Source organism: Branchiostoma belcheri, unplaced genomic scaffold, assembly GCF_001625305.1.
Source record: "Branchiostoma belcheri isolate BF01 breed outbred unplaced genomic scaffold, Haploidv18h27 scaffold37, whole genome shotgun sequence".
Classification (NCBI taxonomy): Eukaryota; Metazoa; Chordata; class Leptocardii; order Amphioxiformes; family Branchiostomatidae; genus Branchiostoma; species Branchiostoma belcheri.
This window is the reverse complement of record NW_017803987.1, coordinates 1,142,604-1,152,279: the sequence shown is the minus strand read 5'-3', so window position 1 is coordinate 1,152,279 and position 9,676 is coordinate 1,142,604.

Genomic DNA, 9,676 nt, shown 5'->3' with positions numbered 1-9,676 from the left:
ATTTGCATACGGGAAACTGTAACAACTAGAAAGGCAAGGAATTTCGTCAGCTGGGGCAATAATGCGAACAGTTTGGACTTGATTCTGAAACCTTTTTTTGCAAAAACATGCTACTCCGGGCGAATCTAAAAACCACTTTTGATTAAATTGATGTAGCCATATGAATTCAACTCACCTACTGTATGCTGGTATCGACATTTTCGGGCTCCGATGTCCCTTTTGTGACCTGTACAATAATGTAAAATACTCCATTAATTTGGGCAATTTGGGATGCACCAGACGCCTTTGGTCCTGACGTTGACATTGATTACTTCTCTAACCTTGTTGACCCCTTCTATACCAATTACATCAGAACGCTGAGGTAATCCAGGAGTTTGGGGGTAGAGGAGTTGTATCGGTCGGTGGGCTAGCCTGGTATCCAGTCTATCGTGGTTGGGGCAGGCTGTCTTCGGGACTATAATAGTTTTCTCCCGTCCAGCTCAACAGACCGCCCGGTAGGAGAACCACTGTTAGTGTCTGGTCTACTCAGTACGGTGTACATTCATCATCATAGGCTTTGACTTCTTTTTGAGCTGGTGTGTTACGCCGAAGGGCGGTTATACCGGTATACAGATGCAGATAAGGCAGACGTTGCCAATGACACTCTTCACAGTTATCTGTCATCCAAGTTCGGGCATGGCAATTGACATATTTACCCATTTTCGGCATGTTGTCCACTGTCAAAAGGCAAAAAAAATTGTTCTCCCCCCCCCCAATCAGGCGAAAATTAATGCGCGCGCTGATGTCATCCAAGAAACTTACTTGCTGTGGCCTTAGCAAACAATTTACAACGATACAGATCAACAAATTCTAGAAGAAGAAGAACATATTCTACACCTTAAAAACACCAGACTTGCTTACCTAGTCGGGAATAGTTCCCTTCATTGCTTCCACAGCGCCAGATGCCCAGCTTCTTTCCGGATGTCCTTTCCGTCTTCTGGAGACTAAGAAACCTCCGGATCCGGAGTGACACGCCCACCTCTCAGCATCCAGTCATCTTCAAGGTAAAAAAAAGTGATATCACGACTTATTTTTGAGCCTCCAGGTCTAAAACTGACATCAGAAGCACCAGAAGAACCACATCAAAGACATTCATGTAGTTCATTCCACATTCACCTCTCGGGCCATCCTAACATCTTTGTGATCTCAGAGGTCGCGCCCTTTTTATTTGAAGGATTTTGCTCAACATCGTCCATAACATCACCTCCTTGACACGCACGGCATGAAATTACCGGGCTGTACATTGGTTTATTGAATGGGCCACGGCTGAACAAGCCACACGCTCTTTACTTCTTTTATCTCCAGCATGATAAACGCCGGAGGGTCCCATTATCGTGAGGAAGGTCTCCATATTTTGTCTTATCATAGAGAAGCAGGTGTGAGACTTCATGTATTCATTACTCTAAAATCTCCATCTAATTGACAAAGCGTACCCTGGGGTCATGACCCTTCCTGGGTGTTGGGCACCGCCATATTTGTCAGGAAGAAGTTTTCACTCGCCTATAATGAAAGATATTTGGATAAATGAGCGTTTTATGGTTTACTACTAAATGCAACCTACTTGGCTTACCTATATGAATATTCCAATGAGAGTTACGTTGTAAAATGGCGTCACTGCAGAAATTTATTCTCTAACCATCAACAAAATAAAAGTTGTCGATCATTGTACAATTGTTTTGTGTTGGACTTTAAACATGTAACTACCAACACAGGTGAACTTTCATGATAGCAATGTAAAATTGGTTTTGATTCAGCGGGAACATATAAAATGACTAAAATACATCCATGCAACAAAGTAAAGATGGAAACAGAGCCTTGTCTTGTCTTGTCTTGTCTTGTCTTGTCTTGTCTTGTCTTGTCTTGTCTTGTCTCTCTTCATCTTTATCTGCCATTCACGTTCCGGCATGGCAAAAACCAAGGCATGCCATTTTGTCCAATTTCGACATGTTGACAATGTCGAAGGGCAACAATTTTTTTTTCAAAATCAGGCGATAACTAATGCGCGCGATGATGGCATCCATAAAAATTACTTGCTGTGGCCTAAATGCAACATACGTGGCGTATGAGTATTCCAATGAAAGTTACGTTTTAAAATGGCGTCACTGCAATGGCGTCGTTGTTCTAAAGCTACAAAAGGCGTCTGTAGGCTGAGGTACAATTTGCTGCCGGTGAGGTACAATTTTTGGCTGGAATATTTTTATTCGCCCGCGCGCACTAGTTTGGGGGTCTTCAGGGGATGTCATCCATAAAATCAAGTCAGTGTGGCCTAGCTGGACAAAGGAAGAGCAGTTCTGCCTCATTGCTTTATGTCACAGAAAAAAACTATCGTATCAATCAGTGTTAACTCCAAACCTCCCATTTTACCCGATCAGAAAAACAGTCCTTAATCTTTGACCTGTAATGTCAGGGAGACGCACGCAGGGGCAGACGAGGGAGCAACCCTGGTGCCACTCTTGATCAAATGGTACATCATTATACAAACCATAACGGGGCCTTCACCAGAAAGGTTTTTAAAGGCATCCAATGCAATTTCATGGCGTTAAGATTGGAGATATTCTTTTTAAGTTAATCTCTATGGTATTGACACATCTTCTTGAATCTTGGGCCCTTGTCGTCTTGCCAGACGATCTGCAGCACACTGCCTCAAATATACACATTTGAATCAGTATTTCATACTTTGGGCATTTAAAACTGCAGAAACAAGTCCCAAGAAGAGCCAATTATTTTATGGGTGGTACCCTGAAAATCATCTCTGGATCCTTCCAGTGACCGTTTTTCGTCCGAATTTTGGGACTTTTTGCTTCTTGTATGTCTACATACATTGGTATAATGTTGTTTCACCTTATTATGTACAAAAGTGACTAGAAAATTGAACTTGAAAAATCTGGTTTCCAATCATTAAAAACTGCATTGGATGCCTTTAACGTTTTGGGGTACCAAATATCTGAAGCTAACGGTCTTAACAGCACTGTGTGGATGCTATGATCCTTCAAAAGATCAACTAAATGGTTCAACACAACGCTAATTCTGAAAACGTTCATCATTTAACGGCACTGTGATCTAATGGTGTAACAACACATTGGGGAAACTTTGGAACATTGGGAAAAAAATGGAAAAAATCTGAAAACTAACGTTACCTGACAATCAATTATTGACACACCGAAAACAAAACCTCCATACAAGGAGGTAACAGTGGTAAAAACAACATGTGAGTGTGAGTCATATGAGTCATTCTCTGACAAACAATCATTATTCCAAGATCTCATACCTACGTGAAATTAGGCTACAGTTGTTCATGTTTTATTCATAATAATTTTCGTATGTTTCTCTGATTCTATCTATGAATATAGCAACAGACATGAAAATAGCAGAAAGTTGAAAACAGGAAATGAGATAAACCTTTTCTGGGATCTTTGGGACCTTTGACCTAACTTCCTGCCAGTGTCCGTAACGTGCATAGCATGTCGAAATAAATACAAAACTGCAGTTTGTAAAGGTATTGAAACACCTGTGGTAAATTGTAATAAATAAACAAGTAAACGGACACACCGAAAACAAAACCTCCACACAAGGAGGTAACAGTGGTAAAAACAACGTTTCATATGAGAATGATTCTCTGACAAATCTCTGCATGTATGTGAGCTTCTGAGTTCAAACAAGAACAATAAACTCTTTCAAGTTCATCGACCCAGACGTTTACCTATCATTCATTCGACTTTCAAACTCAGGGCTTGTTGCAATCATAATAAACAATCTAACAGATTGGAGATTTCCGAGGGCGGAAATACATGTAGACCTTGACTTTCAGGTTCAACTGGTTGTCAATTTTGTGCCTATTGACTTACTGGGATTTGTCGTTTAAGGCTCTAGATCTCCGAGGATGTCGAGGGATAAGAAAAGATAATAAAAGAAAACCCTACCTCAGTCATGTCGTATTTTCAAGTCGCCCGCTCATAACTCATACATGTCACCTTTGACCCGGATGGCAATCTGCGCGTGCGGGGTCAAACGAGAGGTCAAAGGCCTGATAGTTCGTATAATGAAGAGTTACGCCCGACGGAACACTATGACACTACTGAGACAGGCATGAGCGAACACTTGAAGTAGAACTGCATACTGCGATGCCTTTTCTAAATTTTCTTTTTTCATCGATTTGTACATGTGATCATTTTGCTATCAAAATCAGCGTGCCCCGTTTCTTAAGTTACGGATACAATTCAATCTTTAGTATGATGATATTCTGAGTGGGTCATAATCTTGCCTGTATTTCTATATTTCTGTTTTAATGAAAAAAATTATCTTTAAACTTTTTCTTTGAATTCCTTGTTTGATTCACAACTACATCTTTTTAAGAGGGCGTTTGGCAGGCTACGCTCTTTGGGGTCACTAAAACAACCCCTCCTATTCTACTCTCAATGTTCTTTTGGCAAATTGCCCCCCCCCCCTTTGAAAGTTGGATATCAGAAAGTACAGTTTTCCGGTGTTGAGCCAAATCCCTGATGATGCTACATACGTGAGAGGTCATGTGTTTAGGGCTAGGGTTAGGTTTAGGGTTGTTATTAGAGTTAGGGTTAGGGTTAGGGTTAGAGTTGGGTGGACTCAGGGGTTATGGTTAGCTTTAGTCTTCCACATCACCCCTTATATCAGGTATATTGGAAACCCCCAAGTAGTGTCGAAGTTATGTATTTCGCAGAATCATGTATCTGGCTTGACACTGGGTCCAAACAGAATCGTCCCCTTAGCACAGGCTAACTGGTCAGACAATTTGGACTTGGTCCAAGGCTTTGCGTCTGCCAACGGTAGAAAGTGGGTCTCTTGGGGGTCGACATCGCACCAGTACCACAGCAATTACCAACAGATCGATTGCCCCCAACAGGGTAGAGACTGCGTCATTTTGGGTGAGAGATGTACAGGACACCAGCTGTGTATGAATGTTTCGGCTAGACCTGCTACCAGGGCACAGGGCAGTACTGGGAGTTGCTACTGATTCCGAGAAAACAACCGTAACTTGGGCTGTGACCGGTTCTTGTGGGTTCTGGTGGATTGTGGTCGGTTCTGGTGGGTTGTGGTCTGTTCTGGTTGGTTGTGGTCGGTTCTGGTGGGTTGTGACCGGTTCTGGTGGGTTGTGGTCGGTTCTGGTGGGTTGTGGTCGGTTCTGGTGGGTTGTGGCCGGTTCTGGTGGGTTGTGACCGGTTCTAGTGGATTCTGGTGGATTGTGGTCGGTTTTCGTGGGTTTTAGTTGGTTCTAGTGGGTTGTATCCGGTTCTGGTTGGTTGTGGCCGGTTCTGGTGGGTTGTGGCCGGTTCTGGTGGGCTGTGACCGGTTCTAGTGGGCTGTGACCGGTTCTAGTGGGTTCTGATGGATTGTGGTTCGTTTTGGTGGATTGTGGTCGGTTTTGGTGGGTTTTGGTTGGTTCTGGTGGGTTGTAGTCGGTTCTGGTGGGTTGTGGTCGGTTGCCACCTTTTGTCGTCTTTATCAAAACTATCCAAACCAAACAGTTCAAGTTTACAATACTTCAGTACCTCCGCGGCCGGTGTAGGTAAGTTATGCTCCTAGTCCCTAGCTTCCGGCCACCGCTGACAGTAATACCTTCTTCTCCCCTGATGACATATTTCAACGTTTCAACCAACGGGGACGGTCGAAATAGCATCATACATCACTTACCTAGAGGTCTTTTTATGTACAATGAGAGTAGACATTTATCAATGTACCCTTGTGTATGGAATAATCTTCCCCTCTCCCTCAAGAATTTCTCTTCTAACTTTTAAACGTAAGCTAAAACCTTATCTACTATCAAATCCCAAAAATTATACTGGTATTACATTTATGGTTACAGCTAGGTTTTTATCATTTGTGTAATATTTCATGTGCGAATAAACAAAAGGAGTTCCGCGACCTCATACCTCTGCCAAATGATGTTAACCCTACCGGTGGATGAATCATGCATTTCCACTCATTGACATAGCAAATAAGAGTCTCATTTGCATGAATCCCATCAGTTGATCATATTCTTCACCCTTACCTTAAGAAAGAACGCTATACTAATGCCTCCTCATAAATTATGGAAATAAGCTCATGACTTGAACAAATTATGTTAAATCAGCTTCACTTAAATTCCAAATGCGGCAAGCATTACTTTACCAGAAGTTACCATTATGACATTATAGCAATTTCCTACTAATTATGCAAATTAGGTGCACATTTACATCATCAATATCTACCAATGATCCCTCATTCATAATTGCATATGTCAGAAGTGTTTCAAAGTCGGACGGGCAGACAAAGGGACAAATGCTACTGAAAACATACCCCTCTTGGCGAAGGTAACAAACAAACCAAATGGTCCCACAACGTCGTGTGATTAGATACCACCTTGTCCACGCTGTATCTGTGCACTTGATAAACGCATTCAGTATTCATACCGTACATTTGTATACATAGAAACGTGGGACGCTTAATGAGCTTTCTATATGTAAACAGTAATCAGTCTTAGTCTGTCTCTTTAACTATCTTTCAACTCTTGATTCTCAAGTTCCGAGAACACTATCCATTTAAAGTGGCAATTTGTACTGACTAGTATCCCTCGCAATCTAACCATAACCCTTCCGGTCCTTTCTTGTTTTTCTGTTGCCGTGCAGTAGCTTAAAGGAGTCGTAAACACTTTTAAAGTGTGTTTAAAGTTGGCGTTTATTGCTGCTTTAAGCAACTCCTATACGCGTGCGTAAAGATTATACTTTTAGTCACAATGTCGTTCTTTGATCTCTATTCAATATTCTGTACAGATAATACTTGAAATTTGTTACTTCTTTCAAGAACTTGAATTACCTGCAGAAATTTCTTCTTTTGGATAATCCCTCTGGTAAAATATAGCGCTGGCTTCGGGTATTCGAAAGTACGTGCAAAAATAGGGTGCACAGACGACTGTGCTGTAATTGAATATGCAGTTGACGTGTTCAATTTCTGAAATACTTGAAATTTGTTACTTCTTTCAAGAACTTGATTTACCTGCAGAAATTTCTTCCTTTTGGTAATCCTTTCGGTAAAATATAGCGCTAGCGTATGTCATTCGAAAGTACGTGCAGAAATAGGGTGCACAGACGACTGTGCTGTAATTGAATATGCAGTGAACATGGTTAATTTCTCGAAACACATGTACTTGAAATTTGTTACTTCGTTTCAAGAACTTGCAGAAATTTCTTCTTTTGGGTAATCCTTTTGGTAAAATATAGGGCTAACGTATATATGGCATTCGAAAGTACGTGCAAAAATAGGTTGCACAGACGAGTGTGCTGTAATTGAATATGCAGTGAACGTGTTCAATTTCTGGCTTGACTGAGTTATCCCATGCCTTATCGCCGTGAGCTAAGCGCCGGGGAAGGTCAGTTTTACAGATAACTTCGCGGAAAATTTCTTCCGCGCTGGGATGATAGAGAATTATGCGAGCCATCTGGACTTGACTGGCGCCTGTGGGAAATTGGCAGCAGACGAGGTAAAAAGGTAAATTCAAAGTCTAGAAAGTGAAGTCAGATGAAAGGGAAAATGAAAGACCGGTGGAAATATCAGGTGACTGCACTGGACGGTGTGTTGAAAGTTGACGTGCGAACATAGGAAAGTAAAATAGATTTTACCATTGTAAGAAGAAATGAACAAATTATTCAAGTCAATGGTTGATACAAGAGGGGAAAACTAAGAAAATGCAGCACTACAAGAAGAAAATATTTAAAGAAGAAGATTCGGTTCTGGTGGGTTGTGGTCGGTTCTGGTAAGTTTGGGTCGGTTCTGGCGGGTTGTGGTCGGTTCTGGTTGGTTTTGGGCGGTTCTGGTGGGTTGTGGCCAGTTCTGGTCTGTTTTGGTCGTTTCTGGTGGGCTGTGGTCGGTTCTGGTGGGTTGTGGTCGGTTCTGGTGGGTTGTGACCGGTTCTGGTGGATTGTAGCCAGTTCTGGTGGGCTGTGACCGGTTCTGGTTGGTTGTGTTGGTCGGTTCTGATGGGTTGTGGCCGGTTCTGGTGAGTTTTCATCTGGTCCCCTCCTCTCATGCTTACTTCAAGCACCTCCTACGACACGACATTATGAGACAAAAAGCACAATCCATAGTCATTTACAGCCACCTGCAGTCAAAGATACATTTAACTCGAGGACATCCGACCCCCCTCTTCGCCTTAAGTAGTCTGTCATCTTCTTGTCTCATTGAAAGACAATTCCTAAGAGATACAACTTGTCTGCTACAGATTAAAAGGTTATTATCTTCGAGGCTACCTTACTCGTCTAGGGAAAACAACCTGGTGAGGTCCCGGTCCGTAAGGAGTTTTTACACGTTTACAGTTCACTGAAAGTACCTCCTGTGGGATAGAATAGCAATGATTAACTAAGATTGCCTGTGTGAGTCCGATACACAAAATTGAAACGGCATATAGGGAAAACAATTCCAAGAAAGTAATTAAACTTCTAAATACGATTAAAGGCACTGAAAAGACGGTACGTTGGCCGTTTCAAAAGGATATCACATAACGACATGATGGATAGGATGGTCACGGGTTCGAGTCCCAAGGGAGGGATTGGAACATTGCCAATGTAAATTTCGCTGGTTTCTGTTAGAAATTGACTTTCATGTCGATGTGACATGACAAAGGACCGCATCATGCAAATGCATCAGTCGCGTTTGGAACCGCATTCTGCTCACGGCACGCCACCTAGCGGTAAAAGTAGCGAATGTCATCATTGCTCTGAAAAGGGTAGCAGAAGGCTGTTGTAGCTAGCCATAAACATGCTTCATCCAGAACAATAGTCAGCCACGCGTTCTAGGATATCCAGAACCGTGCCTGGAGCAAATCTACGATCTTGGATACTCCGAGATTGCCCAGAACCGTGCCTGGGGCACATCTATGTTCTTGGATACTCCGAGATTGTTCAGAACCGTGCCTGGGGCACATCTATGTTCTTGGATACTCTGAGATTGTCCAGAAACGTGCCTGGGGCAAATCTACGTGTTTGGATACTCTAAGATTGTCCAGATTCGTGCCTGGGGCAAGTCTATGTTCTCGGCCCAGAACCGTGCCTGGGGCACATCTATGTTCTTGGATACTCTGAGATTGTCCAGAACCGTGCCTGGGGCAAATCTACGTGTTTGGATACTCTAAGATTGTCCAGATTCGTGCCTGGGGCAAATCTATGTTCTTGGATACTCTGAAATTGTCCAGCACCGTGCTTGGGGCACATCTATGTTCTTGGATACTCTGAGATTGTCCAGAACCGTGCCTGGGGCAAGTCTATGTTCTTGGATACTTTTGATGCAGGCGACAGTGGTCGTTGAAAACCTTTGTGTTGGAATAAAGTTCAACGTTTTACTATAATGGCTACCAAGAAGTGTTGAATGGTAAATCAATTTGGTTATGTAACGTATGACTTTATTATCCAGATATATTCCCTGTGCATTCTATTCGTCACGTGTAATGTGTGTTCAGGCCACTACGCACGGCGCTGGTATATAATGACCACCTGCACCCACCAGTGTTGACAAATGTGCAGATAACTTTGGACATGACCTTCCAATCCCATACACTTGACATTGATAACTGAGTCAAGTAGCTTGGCACCTTCTATACCAAAATATGTAGAAACTAAATCGATAATTTATTATT